The sequence below is a fragment of the Suncus etruscus genome, chromosome 11 (assembly GCF_024139225.1).
Source record: "Suncus etruscus isolate mSunEtr1 chromosome 11, mSunEtr1.pri.cur, whole genome shotgun sequence".
In the NCBI taxonomy this organism is placed as follows: domain Eukaryota; kingdom Metazoa; phylum Chordata; class Mammalia; order Eulipotyphla; family Soricidae; genus Suncus; species Suncus etruscus.
Window position 1 is genome coordinate 13696498 of NC_064858.1, and position 17038 is coordinate 13713535.

At 34.4% G+C, this 17038-nt stretch overlaps 1 pseudogene; it reads left to right on the plus strand.

Annotated features, from left to right (window-relative positions):
• Window positions 1-4435: 4435 nt before the first annotated feature.
• Window positions 4436-5513, plus strand: LOC126021990 (ATP-dependent RNA helicase DDX1-like; annotated as a pseudogene).
• Window positions 5514-17038: the final 11525 nt, after the last annotated feature.

The following is a 17038-nucleotide window of genomic DNA, read 5'->3' on the forward strand; positions in this document are numbered from 1 at the left end:
CCATGGATGTTTATTGATACAAATGAATTTCTAGAATGTTTGGTTTACTTATTTGAAAAATGTCTTATAGCAATTAAATTAAATTTGTACAATGCTTTGGAAATATTACCAGTTTAAAAATTTTAATCCTCCCAATCCATGAGCAGGGTATATGTTTCCATTTCCCTTGCATTATTCTTTTATTTATGGAAGGAGTGTTTTGTAGTTTTTTTGTATACATCTTTCACTTCTTTATTTAATTTGTTTCTGAGGTACTTGATTTCTTTGAGGCACAGTTGTGAATGGTATTGTTTTCTTTTTTGTTTGTTTGTTTTTTGGTCACACCTGGCAGCACTCGAGTGACTCCTGGCTCTGTGCGCAGAAATCGCTTCTGGCAAGCTTGGGGGACCCTATGGGATGCTGAGATTCGAATCACCATCCATCCTGGTTCGGCTGTGTGCAAGGCAAACACCCTACCGCTGTGCTCTCTCTCCAGCCTGGTATTGTTTTCTTGATGTCTTTCTTCTTTCCTTTATTTGAATATTTGAATGTATTTATTATGTATTAATTTTGTAATCTGACCCTATATTATATAAATCTGTTTCTATAAACTTTTTGGTAGAGTTTTTAGAATTTTCTAAATATAGTACTAATGCCCTTGAGATATCTATATATATATAATATACACATATACATATATATATTTTTTACCAAATTCCTATGGCAAGTATATTAGTATTATATTGAATATAAGTGGCAAAAGATAGCAACATAAATTTGTGGCAGATCTTAGAGAAAAGGATTTCAATTTTTCCTCATTGAGTATGTTTGTCATGGATTTATTGTAAATGGGTTTGATTGTATTGAGGGAAATTTCTTCAATTCTTATTTTGTTGAAAATTCTTATCATTAATGGATGATAGACCATTTCATATGCATTTGCTGCATCTATTGATTTGATATGATATTTATAGATATGTTGTATTATATTGATTGACTTGCATATGCTACACCATCCATGCTATGTCCAATGAATCCTACTTGGTCATGATGTATAACTTTCTTGGTGAGCTGTTGTATTCCATTTTCTAGTATTTTGTTGAGGATCTTTGCATCATCTGTGTTCATCAAAAATACTTCACCATAGTTCTTTTTGTGTGTGTGTGTGTGTGTGTGTGTGTGCTGTGTCTGTCTTATATATTATAGCTTTATAGAAGCCATTTGGGAGTGTTTCTGTTTCTTCTGAAAAAGCCTGAATAGTATCATCATTTCTTCTTTAAAGATTCGAAAGAATTCAGTAGAAATCCATATGGGACTGAGGATTTGGCAGTGGGGTGGGGGGTTTGTGCCACACCAGTGATGCTTGGGGGTTACTCCTGGCTATATGTTCAGAAATCGCCCCTGGCTTGGGGGATCATATGGGACACTGGTGAATCAAACCACAGACCATCCTAGGCAGACCATCCTAGCCTAGCTCATGCAAGGCAGATGCCTTACACCTTGAGCCACCACTCCGGCCATGAGATTTTGTTTTGATGAAGTCTTTTGATTTCTACTTCAATTTCCTCAATAATGATACAACTGTTCAGGCATTCCAGATTATCTTGTTCAACCTTGGGAGTTTATAGAAATCCATGAATTTATCAATTTCTTCTAGGTTTTTTATTTTTTGTCAGACACAAAATAATCTGATTACTCTTATAATTTTGTAACATCCATTGTACCCTCTCCTTTTCTTAACTGATTTGGTTTAAGTTTGTCTCTTTCTCATTTTTTTAGTCTTACTTATTTTTTCAAAGAACCAACTCTTGCTTTTGGATTGTGTTTTGGGTTTCCAATTCATTAATTTCTGCTCTAAATTTTATTATTTCCTTCTGCTTGCCAACTTTTGGCTTATTCTTTCATGGTATTTATTTCTTAAGATGTATTGTTATTTACATGGGCCTTTTCTTCCTTCGTGCTGAATGCTTGCAATTCTAAAATTCCTGTTAGTGTTGTTTTTGCTATGTCCCATAAATGCTCATAATCCATGGTCTAATTCTTATTTTTTCCAGGAATCTTTTGAATTCTCTTTGAATTTGTCTCTGACCCACTTGTTGTCCAGTAGTGAGCTACTAACTCTCCAGGTGTTAGTTATTTCTCTCTGTGTGTTTCTAAAACAGTTCTATTTTCAGTGCATCATGATCTGAGAAGATATTTGATACAATTCCTGTTCTCTTGATTTTATGAAAGCATGTTTTGTGGCTCAGCATGTGTTCTATCTTTGAAAATGTCCCATGTGCATTAGAGATGAATGTGTATTTAGTTTTGTGGAGATGAAAATCTCTATATATGTCCACTAAGCCCATGTCTTCCTTCAATGCCAGTATACTCTTGTTAAGTTTTGGTCAGTATGTTCTGTCAAGATGACAGGACTGTTTAAAACTATTTTGTTGCTATTGCTGTCTTTCTTCAAGTCTTTTGGCAGTTATTTTAAGCATTTTGTTATTACCTCATTGGGTGCATACCTTTTATGTATTATTTCTTGAAGTATACATTCCTTATTAAGAAATTTTCTTTTATGTACCTTATTACCTTTTAAATCTGAATTATTTGTCATCTGATATTAGTATGATCACCCAGCTTTTAATGTGAGTTGTTTGAAAGGATTGTCTTATAACCATTTTTTATAATAACTTTGAGCCTGTGTTTCTTTCAAGCAGAAAAATGTTGTATTCAGTATTCCAATCCATTTGGTCACTCCATGTCTCCTATTAGTGCATTATGTCCATTGATATTGAGAGAGATTATAGTCATGGGAAGTTTCTGTAGAAGTTTGGTTTGTTTGTTGGGTCTACCTTGCCTTAGATTCTTTTAATTTTCTTTTAAAGTTGATTTTGAGTTCGCAAATTTTCTGATCTGTTGCTTATCCATGAAGTTGTGTAGCTTTTTTACAAACTTGAATGAAAGTCTGGCTGGGTGAAGTATTCTTGGTGAGGTGTCCGTTTTGTTGATTTTTGCATTATATCTCACCACTGCCTTCTTGCCTGAAGTGCTGAAGTAAGATCTTTTTTAAAATGCAACTTGCTTAGAAAACAGTGAGGTTGAGAAAAGGGAATACGTGTTCAAGAGAGAACTTGGGCTTCTTTAGAATGGAAAAAGAAAAAAAAAAAAGATGCACACCATAAAGCAAGACACAAATGTAAGAGAGAATACAAAGTTAAAGGTCAAGTCCATTTTTCACTGTTTAGTAACGAAGAAATCTGAGTTGAGCGTTGTTTCTCCTTCAAGTTACCATCCCCAGGGATAGGTCAAATTAACAATGTCTTTGTTCCTAAAGGAAAACGCCTCTAAGGATAAACAAGTAGAAATATTCCACCTGAAAATTTCTTTCTCTTTCCTTTCCCTTCTACAAGAGTTAGGGGCAAAAATTATTCGGAAAACTTAAAAATGTTGTTATTCTATCCTTAGCAACAGATGTTGTTAAAAGCTTTGGGCCTGCCACAAAACTGTGTATTAAAGCAGTGATTTTCTCTTGAAAGTGTCCTTCACTTTTATAAGGTAGACAAAAGGCTATCTATTGCATAGTAGGTCTAAAACTACCATCTATTCTAGAGGTCCTATTGAGCTCCTTTGTATAGTTTCTCGGTGGATAACGAGAATCATGCAGCCTATACTTAAAAGTTTGAACATACTCTCTATTCTTGGGAGCTAAATAAAAATCAATTTTATTTGGAATTTGAAGATAGCTTATATATCCATACTTAAAGACATGATCCAAGGCAAACCTTAACCAAATTAATTATAGCTACAAATATATTATCTATTCTTGGGAGCAAAATAAAAATCAATTTTAATTAGAACTTGAAGATGGCTTATACATCCATACTTAAATATATGATCTAAAGCAAGCCTCAACCAAAATAGTTATAGCTACAAAAATAGTAACCTACTCAGAAAATAATACAAAAAATGGATTTTTCTTAAAATTAATTTAGGCATCATATTTTACAAAAATGATAATGAAAGGCTTCATTCATTGAACATTTTATCACCACACCCTCTACTAGATAGGTCAGCTTCCTCCCACTATTGTCTCTGCATCTACCCCAATCCTATAACTTCCAGCTATCCATCCCTTCTAGAGTGACATGGTTCCTACAAAAAAAATTCTGTTTCTGTTGCCTTTGAGTATTTATTGTTTACTTATTGTTTCTTTACATCCCATATATCAGGTAGATCATTTGGCATTTCCTGCTCCTTCTGACTAAATCACTGAATAAAATACTATCTAGGTCCATCAGTGTAGCAGACAATTTCATGATTATATCTTTTCTCTTAGCTAAATAATAGATTGTGTATTCCACAGTTTATTTATCTAGTCATCTGTTGTTGGACATTGAGATTATTTCCAGATGTGCAGTATCGTGAATGGTGCTGAAAATATCTTTTCTGAGTTTTCAGACCCTTGGAGTAGATGAGAACTTTTTCTCAAGGTTACTCTGATTTTATTAATAGGATGCACAGCAGATTTCTTAAATTACTCAAGATGGACAAAAGCTTCAGGTGAATGATTGCTTTACTACTTTGCATTCTTTTGATGGGAAGAAACTGTCAGAAAAGATACTGCATTTCCCCCCATGGGTTGATTTAAAAGAACATTCTATCCCAGATAATGTTGCATAATGCTGTCCCTGTGAATCCCCCAAATGACTGATCTTAGGAAAAGCCACATTAGATATGATGAAGTACATGCAAAAGATAATACAGGATGTGGCAGTCACAGTCCAGAAATGTGGTCTAAGCTATTAAAACCCTGAAGGGAGAGTATGCTGCTCAGGCAATTAAGGTGCGCAAGTAGGATCAAGCAAGAATCTTATTTAGAATCAAAATTGACCATGTTAACTTGGAACAGTATTTTCTGCAACAAGACCTGATAAAAGAAAAAAAAAGGGCTCAAGTGCTCATGTATTTTTCTCCATGGTGACAGAAATTCCCAGGATAGAAAGTAAAACTTGGAAGTATTTAAGAAAGATGTGAGAATCTTGATGTGTACAAATGTAGCTGCCAGAGGAATTGATATTCATGGTATTCCTTATGGTATAAATGTCACCTTGCCTGATGAAAAGCAAAACTATGTACATAGAATGGCAGAATAGGAAGAGCTGCAAGGATGGCTTTGGCCATTTCTCTGGTGACAACAGAAAAAGAGAAGGTGTGGTACCATGTTTGTAGTAACAAAAAAAGGGTGTTATAGCACAAGTTTCAAGGAAGAATGTGGTTGTACTATTTGGTACAATGAGATGCAGTTGCTGTCTAAGAATGAAGAACACCTGAACTGTACAATTTCTCAGGTAGAGCCAGATATAAAGATTCTAGTCAATGAATTAGATGAGAAAGTTACCTATGACCAGAAAAGAGCTGCTGGTGATAGAAACTCTGAAGGCCATGTGGGTATCTTGGCACCTACTGTTTGTTCAGGAGCTGGCTGCCCTTGAAAGACTTTGTGCCTACATCTTGGCTACCTTCCTAAGCAGCTGTTCAAAACCATTTGATTTGAACTTACACTGAATAAGACTTGAAAAATAAAGGTCTGTAGTCTTAAAAAAAATCTAAAACAGTTGTACTGCTTCCAAGTAGCAGTATTTATAGTAACCAGACCACTAAAGCCAACTCTTGCATGTTAGGAAACCTTGGACTTAGGAATTCTTCATAAAATGGCAGCTTAATGAAAATAATAAATTCGATGAGTGTAAAATATTGCTAATTGTAAATTTCATAATGTGTCAATAATATTTTCACAGCAACATCTACATTGTATTTGGTCAATTTACTCATTGGGCACCAAAGCTTAAGCCAAGTTAATCATAACCCTAAAAAATACATTAGTTATTATTGTATTGAAGAGGAGCTAGTGAACTCATTCTCCCTTTGTATTTGCCTTCATTATACTAGTTGTATTTTATTTAGTGCCCTTTTACTACACGGAGATCCTTATATAGAAAAAAACTTTGAATTATTATTTTTAAATTGAGCCTGCCAGGAGTAACTGCTGAGCACAGAACTAGGAGTAACCCCTGAGCACGGCCAGGTGTGGCTAAAAACAACAAAAAAGGCTAAGCCATACCCATGTGCCCACAATTGGTGCTGAAAGGGGATAAAGTGATATGCGTGGTAAACCTCTTCATTAGCAATAATGCAAACCACAGTGCCAAAAAAAGAAAAGAGCAAAATAGATAGAGACTGAGAGAAAGACTGAAAAATTTCCCACGTTACCCTCACTCCTATCCGTGGACCACCACTCCATCCAGCCAGCACCATGGAGATTCCGAAACAAAAGGGCCATTTCCTCTGTGCCTACGCTTTTTTTATGAGGAAAAACATCACACCTGGAAGGTGGGATTATCTGGTTTCACTACCAATCAAAAGGTCTACATTCAAAGAATTCCATCCAATGAGTAACAATGTGAATTTTGATTGATGTAGAAACAAACAAATCCCATAATCTACAAATAATGGCCACGAGTATGGGTAGACATAAATACATCAGTAAAATCAGGCTAAAGTGTGCTGTTAATAATAATAATAATAATAATAATTTTTGTTTAAGTTTTAATTTCTCTGTAGTTGTAAAGATATATTCTTCATGATTTAAATTTTAAATCTCCATTTTTGGATACAGAAAATCTAGTCTGGTATTAATATCAAAAAATAACTGAAACAAGGGCCAGTGCATGGTATTAAGCTTGCCACAAAGAGTGGCAGAGTGCAGTTAGTGTAGAGAAGCAAGCACTATGACAATGATAATAGGAAATATCACACATTTAGAACTGGGTGATAAAAAGAGATAAGTTTATACGTATTATTTCCCTTCAGTCATGATATTGCAAACCACAGTGTCTAAGAGGAAAATAGAGAAAGAGAAGAAAAATGTCTGCAATAGAGGTAGGTAGGGGAGAAGGCAGAGTGGGAGAGAAACTAGTGATGGAATATGTGCACTAATGAAGGGTTTTGCACATTATATGATGAAAACTCGATCAGGAACAATTTTGTAAATCTCACTGTGATTAAAGATTTTCTCTATAAAAAATAAAATAAAATAAACTGGAGCTGGATAGCACAGTGGTAGGGCATTTGCCTTGCACACTGTTGACACAGGACAGATCCTAGTTCGATTTCCAGCATCCCATATAGTCCCCCAAACCTGCCAGGGTTGATTTCTGAGAGCAGAGGCAGGAGTAACCCCTGAGTATCACTGGGTGTGGCCCAAAAACTGAAAAAAAAAAAAATAAAGATAAAATAAAATGAAATGAAAACCACCAGAAAATAAAATGCAGTATTTCATTGATTTACTGGTACAACTTTCATTTCAAAATGATTGTTGAGGTATCAGGGAGTTAATGAACTCAGATTCAGAGTGAGAGCAAATTGTAAACTGGAGGGCTAGAGTGATAGCACAATGGGTGGGTGGGGTGTTCGCCTGTGCAAGTGGCCTACTATATACCCAGATATATAATCTCCCAAGCCTGCCAGGAGCAATTTCTGAGTGCAGAGCCAGGAATAACTCTTGAGTGCCACTGAATGAGGCCCAAAAACCCATTAATAAAAACAGGAAACAGAGAGAGAGAGAGAGAGAGAGAGAGAGAGAGAGAGACAGAGACAGAGACAGAGACAGAGACAGAGACAGAGACAGACAGAGAGACAGAGAAAGAAAGAAAGACAGAGAAAGAAAGAAAGACAGAGAAAGAAAGAAAGAAAGACAGAGAAAGAAAGAAAGAAAGAAAGGAAAGAAAGAAAAGAAAGAAAGAAAGGAAAGAAAGAAAAGAAAGAAAGGAAAGAAAGAAAGAAAGAAAGAAAGAAAGAAAAGAACAAAAGAAAGAAAGAAAAGAAAGAAAGGAAAGAAAGAAAAGAAAGAAAGAAAGAAGGAAAGAAATAAATGAAAGAAAGGAAAGAAAGAAAGAAAGAAAAGAAAAGAACGAAAGAAAGAAGAAAGAAAGAGAACGAAAGAAAGAAAGAAAGAGAAAAAGAGAGAAAGAAAAAAGAGAAAAAGAAAGAAAGAAAGAAAGAAAAAGAGAGAGAAAGAAAGAAAGAAAAAGAAAGAAAGAAAAAGAAAGGGAGGGAGGGAGAAAAGAAAGAAAAAAGAAAGAGAAAAAGAAAGAGAAAGAAAGAGACTTAAGAAAGAAAGATGAAAGAGAAAGAAAGAAAGAAAGAAGAAAGAAAGAAAGAAAGAAAGAAAGAAAGAAAGAAAGAAAGAAAGAAAGAAAGAAAGAAAGAAAGAAAGAAAGAAAGAAAGAAAAGAAAGAAAGAAAAGAAAGAAAGAAGTAGGTTTTTTTTGAAGGTGAGTAGGTGCTCTTTGAAGGTCTGAAAGAATTTACTAGTGAATCTATTTGGGCCTGGGCTTTTGTTTTTGGGAAGCCTTTTGATTACCATTTCAATTTCCTCAATAATGATAGGTCTATTCAGGTATTCCAAATCATCTGGTTCAACTATGAGAAGTTACAGAATTCCAAGAATTTATTCAGTTTTTCTAAGTTATTTAATTTTATGGCAAAAAGTTTCTCAAAGTAATTACCGGTTCCTTTTTTTTGAATTTCTGTAGTATCTGTTTTGACACCCTCCCTTTTATATCTGAATCAATTTATTAGGGTTTTCTCTCTATGACTTCTGTTAACGGTTTTATTGATCTTTATATTTTTAAAGAATCATCTTTTGCTTTCCTTGATCTTTTGGATACATTTTTGTGTTTTTAGTTCATTAATTTTTGCTTTAGCTTTACAACTTCCTTCTTCCTGCCGATTTTCGGCTTATTTTTTGGTTACTTTCCAATTTCTTAATTTATTTATACCATTATAAATATCATTAATTAATTTATATAGACATTTTTCCTTATGAATGTGTGAAAAGCTATGAAATTTCTTAATATTATTTTTACTGTTTCCCCCTATATTCTGAGAGCTCATGTCCTTGTTCTCATTTTTTCCCTAGAAATTGTTTGATTTTTCTCTTTGAATTTCTCTCTCACTTTTTCTCCATTCATGAGTTTTTAATGTAAAAGTATTCAAGTTATTGCTCAATTACTCTATGAGTTCAATATTATTTTCATTGCCTGGTGGTTTGAAAAGAAACTTGATTCAATTTCTATACTCTTGATTTTATGGATATGTGTTTTTTGGCCTAGCATGTGTTCTATGTTGTAAAATACCCATCAGCATTGGGAAGAATGTGTATTTTTCTTATGAACGATGAAAAGCCACACACACACACACACACACACACACACACACACACACACACACATAAATTTTTTTTTTTTTTGGTTTTTGGGCCACACCCGGCGGTGCTCAGGGGTTACTCCTGGCTGTCTGCTCAGAAATAGCTCCTGGCAGACACGGGGGACCATATGGGACACCGGGATTCGAACCAACCACCTTTGGTCCTGGATCGGCTGCTTGCAAGGCAAACACCGCTGTGCTATCTCTCCGGGCTACACATAAACATTTTTATACACATAGTAACCCATCTCTTCCATTTCTTTCTAAAAAAACAGTATTTATTTGTGGAGTTTTAGCCAGTTTGATCTATCAAGAGTTGTAACAGAGCATTCAACTCTTCAACTACTATTATGTTGCTATTGCTGTCTTTCAAGTACATTAGCAGTTGTTTTAAGTATCATGCTGGCTTCCTATTGAATGTTATGTTTAGAACTTTGATTTTTTCCCCTAATGTACATTTCATTGATTATTAAGAAATGAAACTTTCTGTTATTTATAATCTTTGTGAGTCTGAATTCTATGTCATCTTATATTATGTTCATCCCATTCTTTTTCATGGAGTTGCTTTTCTTTAAGGATTATATCTGAACCTTTGACTTTTTCTTTGCTCTGACTATTCAAATGTGTTTCTTGCAGACAACAGGATGTTAGATTCAATTTTATAACTCATTTGGCCACTCTGAATTTCTTAATTAATGTACTGAGTCCATTGCCAGTGAGAGAGATTGTTGTCATTGGATTTTGTGCCATTTTTCTATAGAATTTTAGTAGGTTTGTGGGATTTGTCTTGCCTTAATGTACAGCTTTCAGTTTTCCTAAAGTTTGTTTTGAGTTTATACTTTTCCTGAGCTATTGTTTTTCCATGAGGCCATGTATCATTACTTCAAATCTGAGTGAAAATCTAACATTTGTTAGATTTGTTTCATTGAATTTTTTTCTTTTACTACATCCCACCGCTGCCTTCTGGTGTTATGGTTTATCTATGGAAAATCCACTATGTTTTAAGTATGCTCCTTTCTATGTAATTTTCTTCTTTGTTCTTATTCTTTTCAGTATTCCATATCTAGTTGTACTGTTTGTAATTATGATTTGAATATGACTTGGAGTATTTTTTCAGATCTCTTTAGCTGATACCTTTCTGTCTTATAGGTTATGGGTATGCATTCGTTTTAGTTCTGGGAAATTCTCAATAATATTTTTAACTATTACTTCTTCCTATGAATGTCCTCTTGGAAGAAAATGTTGTGTTTTTTTTTCACTTAAATTCATCACAAATTCTTCCTATCAAGTATTCATTTATTTTGACTCTTTTTCATCTTCTGATATTTTATGAGGAAATAAGCAGCTCATTTTAAAGCTCACTGATTCTGTCCTCAGCAGCTGTTACTCTGTTGGTGAGTCCTTCCATTAATTATTTCATTTCATATATCATGTCTTTCACTCTTTTATTTAAGTTTGAAGTTTTTTTATTTCTTCTCACATATACAATTGAGTTTTATTCATGCCCTTTCCATGATTTCTTTGAGTTCCTTGACTATCTTCAATGTTTCCTCTCTATAATCTTTTTATGAGATTATATATATATATATATATATATATATATATATATATATATATATATATATATATATGGTATATAATGGTAGCTATGAAGACCCAGACAGTAGTAGCTATATATGTCCATATATTTGTACATATATGTACAAATATATGGACATATATATGTATATATACATATACCATATATACCATATATATTGCTACTACTGTCTGAGTCTTCAGAGCTACCATCATTTCTCAATAAGTGTGTTGAAGTTCTGAGTTGCTTTCCCATGGTGACCTTTGCAGTTTGGTGGGTTTTATTATGTACTGTATTGTGATTCATTGACTGGAAGAAATGTCCAGCCATGCAACAGCCAGGTTCTTATTGTGGCACTCTGAACTGGGTGCAAAAAGTATTCTTTTGAGTGGCAAAGAGGCCCTTATTGCTGCTGTCTCTGCCTCAGTTTCTTGAGAGTGTGGTTAGGCAAAGCCTAGTCTAGTTGGATGGAACCCTCCTTTTGTGTTGATGCTTTCTTCCTTATAGAGCTCTGACTTGGGTGTAAAATGGTGCTTCTGAGTCAAAAGAGGACTCTGCAGCCACAGTTTCTTTCTGTTTCTTGGGAAACAGAAACATCTATAAATTTATCTTATTTTTCCATTTACAAGTAATTCACTTATCCTAATCAATCTCAATATAGGAATATGACTGTTTCCAAATTGTGATTTGTTTTGTTATTATTTTCAATATTAAACTCAATATATTCATTTTAACCTTTATTTTCAATTTTATTATTTTTATCATTTCTTTATTTAAGTAACATGGATACAAAATTCCATGATTTAGTTTGTTACAGAATGTACACTAACCTTCACAAGTGCACTTTTCCTGCCTCTAATGTCCACAGTTTCCTTTCCATACCCTCTCCCCCCACTGTCTCTGGGGCAGGCATTTTGCTTCTCTCTCTCTCTCTCTCTCTCTCTCTCTCTCTCTCTCTCTCTCTCTCTCTGTCTCTCTCTCTCTCTTTCTCTCTCTCTCTGTCTTTCTCTTTTCCTTTTTGACACTGTGGTTTGCACCATTGTTAATGAAAGGGTACTATGCACATCACTTTATTCCCTTTCAGTACAGAGTTCTTGTCTAGAGAGATTAATTCTATCATTGTCATAGTGGACCTTACTCTACCCTAACTGCATTCATCACTCTTTGTGGCAAGCTTCCTACCATGGACTGGTTCTCCTAGCCCAAATCTCTATTATCTCTAGAAATTATTACAATATTGTCTTTTGTATATATTCCACAAATGAGTGAGATTATTTTGTGTCTATCCCCCTCTCTCTGACTCATTTCTCTGAGCATAATAATCTTTATATAATTTATATAATATTACATTTGATAATATATTGTAATATATACATTTCAATATATGAACTCACTCAATAATGTGGACAAATATACTGCTCAGTTTTGAGATACATTTAATATTTTATTTATTTTAAAAGCCTGCAGCCTATCCACTTGTATTCTTATATTATCAGCCCATAGATCTGAAATAAGGGGAAATGCTGATGCTGAGAGAAAAGGACCATTTAAGAAGGACCCACATGACTTGAGTTGATTTTATTATGCTGCAGACCTGAACTTGGTGTTCATTCAAAATTCAGGACTCATGGTCTGTTAGTATTTTTAAATATTCATTGTAATCATTTCCTATCACTAAAAATATCATTAAATATTGACTTATTCTTCTGCTAACAGCAAACATCTTCATCAATATCATGTAACCATGGTTAGAGAAATGCAGGCTGATAAATCCATTAGGGGTTTTAAAATGACCAGCAAATATCTAGAAACAAAAGTTGGAAATATACTTGTAATTTCTTTGTTTTACTGTTTCCAGTTACGAACTGAAAATAATAGTAGTAATTTTAAAAATATATTATGTTTAAAAACAGCATCCTATAATTATACATATATATGTCTTGACTTTTGATATACACCAAAGCTTTTCAAAATAAATTCTTGAAAAAACCCTTGATGGCCAAAATAGGGACAACAAATTTCCTTCCTTTTGCCTACATTACTTAAGAAGAAAGCATAATGCAGCATTTGTAAATACCAGAACATAAACTTGCATTTTCTTTTTTTTTTTTTTTTTTTTGGTTTTTGGGCCACACCCATTTGACGCTCAGGGGTTACTCCTGGCTATGCGCTCAGAAGTCGCTCCTGGCTTGGGGGACCATATGGGACACCGGGGGATCGAACCGCGGTCCGTCCTAGGCTAGTGCTGGCAAGGCAGACACCTTACCTTTAGCGCCACCGCCCGGCCCGCATTTTCATTTTTATTAATCATATTTAATAATAAACATAGCTAAAATTCTTTTAGTAATTTATACTTTATATTGTTAACTTTCTTATTCTGAGGGTAATGTTAACATCAAAAGGCTTTTAACTAGGCTACTTCTGATTAAAAATTCACTATATACTAGACTTCAAAATTCATGCTTCATTTTTTTTTCCCTTCTCTCTACACCACTGTAAGGTCAGTTTTCACTAAGAAAGTGAAATGTGAATAGCAAAGAAGTCAAAGAAAAGTGAGAGGAACGCAGATTGAAAATATTATAGTGGTAATTCAGCTGTAAGCATGTTATTTCAATTTAGAAGGTTTAGTTTTCATTGTGTTTTTGGATAGATATTAAAATTATTTTAAGGTGTTTTTCTTTTTTCTTTTTTTTTTTTTTTTTGATTTTTGGGCCACACCCGGTGACATTCAGGGGTTACTCCTGGCTATGTGCTCAGATATCGCTCCTGGCCTGAGGGACCATGTGGGATGCTGGGGAATTGAACTGTAGTCTGTCCTGGGTAAGCTGCGTGCAAAGCAAATGCCCTACCACCGCGCCATCACTCTGGCCCTAAATTATTTTAAGTTTTGACCATAAAATATTAAAAGACACAAATTCCTTACCTCCATGTGAATATATTTCCACAGAGCAATCCTACTAGAACTGCCCTACTAAGTAGTGTTTGTGATAAAACTCAAATTGATTATTTTGTTGGTAAACTGAAGAGAAAAATTAAATAATTTATTTTTCTTAGTTAATACAAATTTTACCAGTCGAAAAGAAACCCAATATTGTCTGCAGTCAATGTATGAAACAAAAAATAAATCTATGTTCGAAGACCCAATCCAAGAGGATGCAATGTACAAACTTACTTGTCAACTACCTTTGCAAAGAATCATATCAAAGAGTTTTATCATGCCTCACCATTTCTCTCTTACATCATAAGAGACAGAAAGACATGGTCTGGCAATCTAAGCTTTACTGTACTTGTTTTGCGTACAACAAACCCCAGTTCAGTTACAAGCACTATATATAGTTAACTAAAGACTGCCAGAAAGGGTCCATGAGTACAGTGCCAAGTGTTGCCCAACCCTATGTCTCAAAAAAATTACCAAATATGGGCAAAGTAAAATGCCCAGTTCAAAAAGCCAATTGCTTCTGATGAGAAGTGACCATAAATGAGTGTTAAAGTGATAGAATGATGCTATCCTTTTATTTATATACATAACAATGAAAATTTACTGGAAGGTGCTGGAGAGATAGCACAAGGGGTTAGGCATTTACCTTGCATGCAGCCGACTGGGGTTGTATCCCCAGAATCTTAAATGGTCCTCAAGCCTGCCAGGGGTAATTTCTGAGCACAGAGCTAGGAGTAACCCCTGAGCACTACTGGCTGTGGTCCCAAAACAAACAAACAAAAAGAAAATTGGACTTTGGGATGAAATTTTGATTCTTAAAGTACATAATGCTTGATTTACCTCATGAAGTGAAACAAGTCAATAGCATATATCTAGTATACAATGTTTCTGGGCAAGTTGCTTTTGTTTAGAAACAGCAAATTAATAGACATATATTCTGAATTTACATACTGATAATTCTCTTGTGTTTTTGAGACAGCTATTAAAGAATGGTGGCTAATTAGATTTAAGCTAAGAAACAATATTATACCTTGCTATCAAAACCTATTATTTAAATTATTGGGAATTTCTGAAACATTAAAGTAAAAAATAGTTAAGTCTTAGAAAGGATGATTATTTAAAAGAAAGTAGAGTGGTGAGTGCAGTTAGAGAAATAACTACATTGAGAAATATCATAACCAGGTGAAAGAATGAGGAAAATAGAAAGCCTGTCTAGAGCACTGGTGGGATTGGGGTGGGGAGGAGTGAGATTTGAAACATTGGTGATGGGAATGTTGCACTGGTGACAGGGGCTGTTCTTGACATGACCGAAACCCAACCACAATTATGTTTATAATCAAGATGTTTAAATAAAGTTATTTTAAAAATTAAAAAAAAAATAAAAGGAAAAACTAAAAATAAGATTTAAAACATATGGCCAGAGTGATGCACAGTGAACAGGGCCCAAGCTTTGCACACTGCCGACCTGGGTTCCATCCGCAATAACTCACATGGTCTCTAAGCCTCACTAGAAGTGATCCATGAGTACAGATCCAGGAGAAAGAACTGAATACTACTGAATGTGACCCTAAAATCAACTAAACTAAACAAGAAAGAAAGAAACAAAAAGAAAGAAGAAATACAATAAATAAGACTACTAGTTAAGAATTGCTTAGTATAATGTTGTGTTTTTTCTCTATAATTTATAAAATAATCTCTCTTGTGTTTTGGGCCATATCTGTCTATGCTGATAAATTACTCCTGACTCTGTACTCAGGGACCTGACATGATGGGGGAAATAGGTGGAATAGTACGGATTGACACTTGGTTGACAGTGATGGCTGGGATTGATGCTGGAACAGTGTAGGTGTAATGAAACTATACTAATAATATTCAGAGACAATAGCAATGATGGCCAGGAGGTCCAGTCTATAGTAGGAAGCATGCCACAAAAATTGGTGAATGCAGTTAGAGTAAAGATGGTCTACCGTGACAATAATAGTTGGAACTGATCACTCTGGACAAGCACTTGGTCCTGAAAGTGATATGCATGGTACCTCTTGATAAACAATATGGTGTCAAAAAGGAGAGAAAGAGAAGGAGAGAGGGCGGGGAGCAAAATGCCTGACCCAGAGAGTGGTGGAAATGGGTGAGTGGGTGGGGAGGGAAATGAAAACACTGGTGGCAGGAAAAGTGCACTGGTGAAGGATGTATAGTCTATGACTGAAAATTATTAACAATTTTGTAACCATGGCGCCAAAATAAAATAATTACTTAAAGAAAAGAGAAAGAAAAGTAAAATGCAATTATGAATACCTTTGAAAATTAAGGTGCGGGGCCAAGAGATAGCATGGAGGTAGGGCATTTGCCTTTCATGCAGAAGGACGGTGGTTTGAATCCCAGCATCCATATGGCCCCCTGTGCCTGCGAGGGGCGATTTCTGAGCATAGAGCCAGGAGTAACCCCTGAGTGCTGCTGGGTGTGATCCAAAAACCAAAAAAAAAAAAAAAAAAAGAAAAAGAAAATCAAGGTGCTTTACTAAAATAATAAAAAAAAATAAATCTTCAAAGTAAATTATCTGACTGTGGAGGAATCAGTAAACTTTCAGACTGCAAAATCAATTAAAAATTAAAGGCACTTTCGAGGACAGATTGATAGCACAGCGGTAGGAAGTTTGTCTTACATGTAGCCGATCTGGATGGACCTTCGTTCGATCTCTGGCATTTCATATGGTCCCCCAAGCCAGGAGCAATTTCTGAGTGTATAGCCCCTGAACGTCACAGAGTGTGGCCCAAAAAGCAAAAAAAAAAAAAAAAAAAAAAAAGGAAGGTACTTTAATTTGGGTAAAACAGAAGGTGCTTTGTATCCTTGGTTAAAGAATGAAATCAGACTCATCTTACACTATACATACAATTAAATTAAAAGTAAATAACAAACTGGGTGTGAAAGATTATATAACTGAAATTCAATCATGAATAAATTTTGACTATAATTTACATTGATTCAGTAAATTAAAAAATTATAAATTAATTAAAATGAATGAAATTATGAAAATGAAAAAGACCTAAAACATACAAAAGAACTCAGAGAAGACTATTTTTGAATTTACTTTTAAATTATTATACCAAAATCACAAGCAAGGAATAAGTAAGCTACATATTTTATCATTTCCATAAAACCAGTAAAGTATTTAACAAAATTAATATACAACTAAAGAGTAAAGAAAATATTTACACACTATATATCTCATAGACTTATCTATAACATAATATGTATTCCTTTATTTTGCATATTTATCTGGTAAGAAATTCA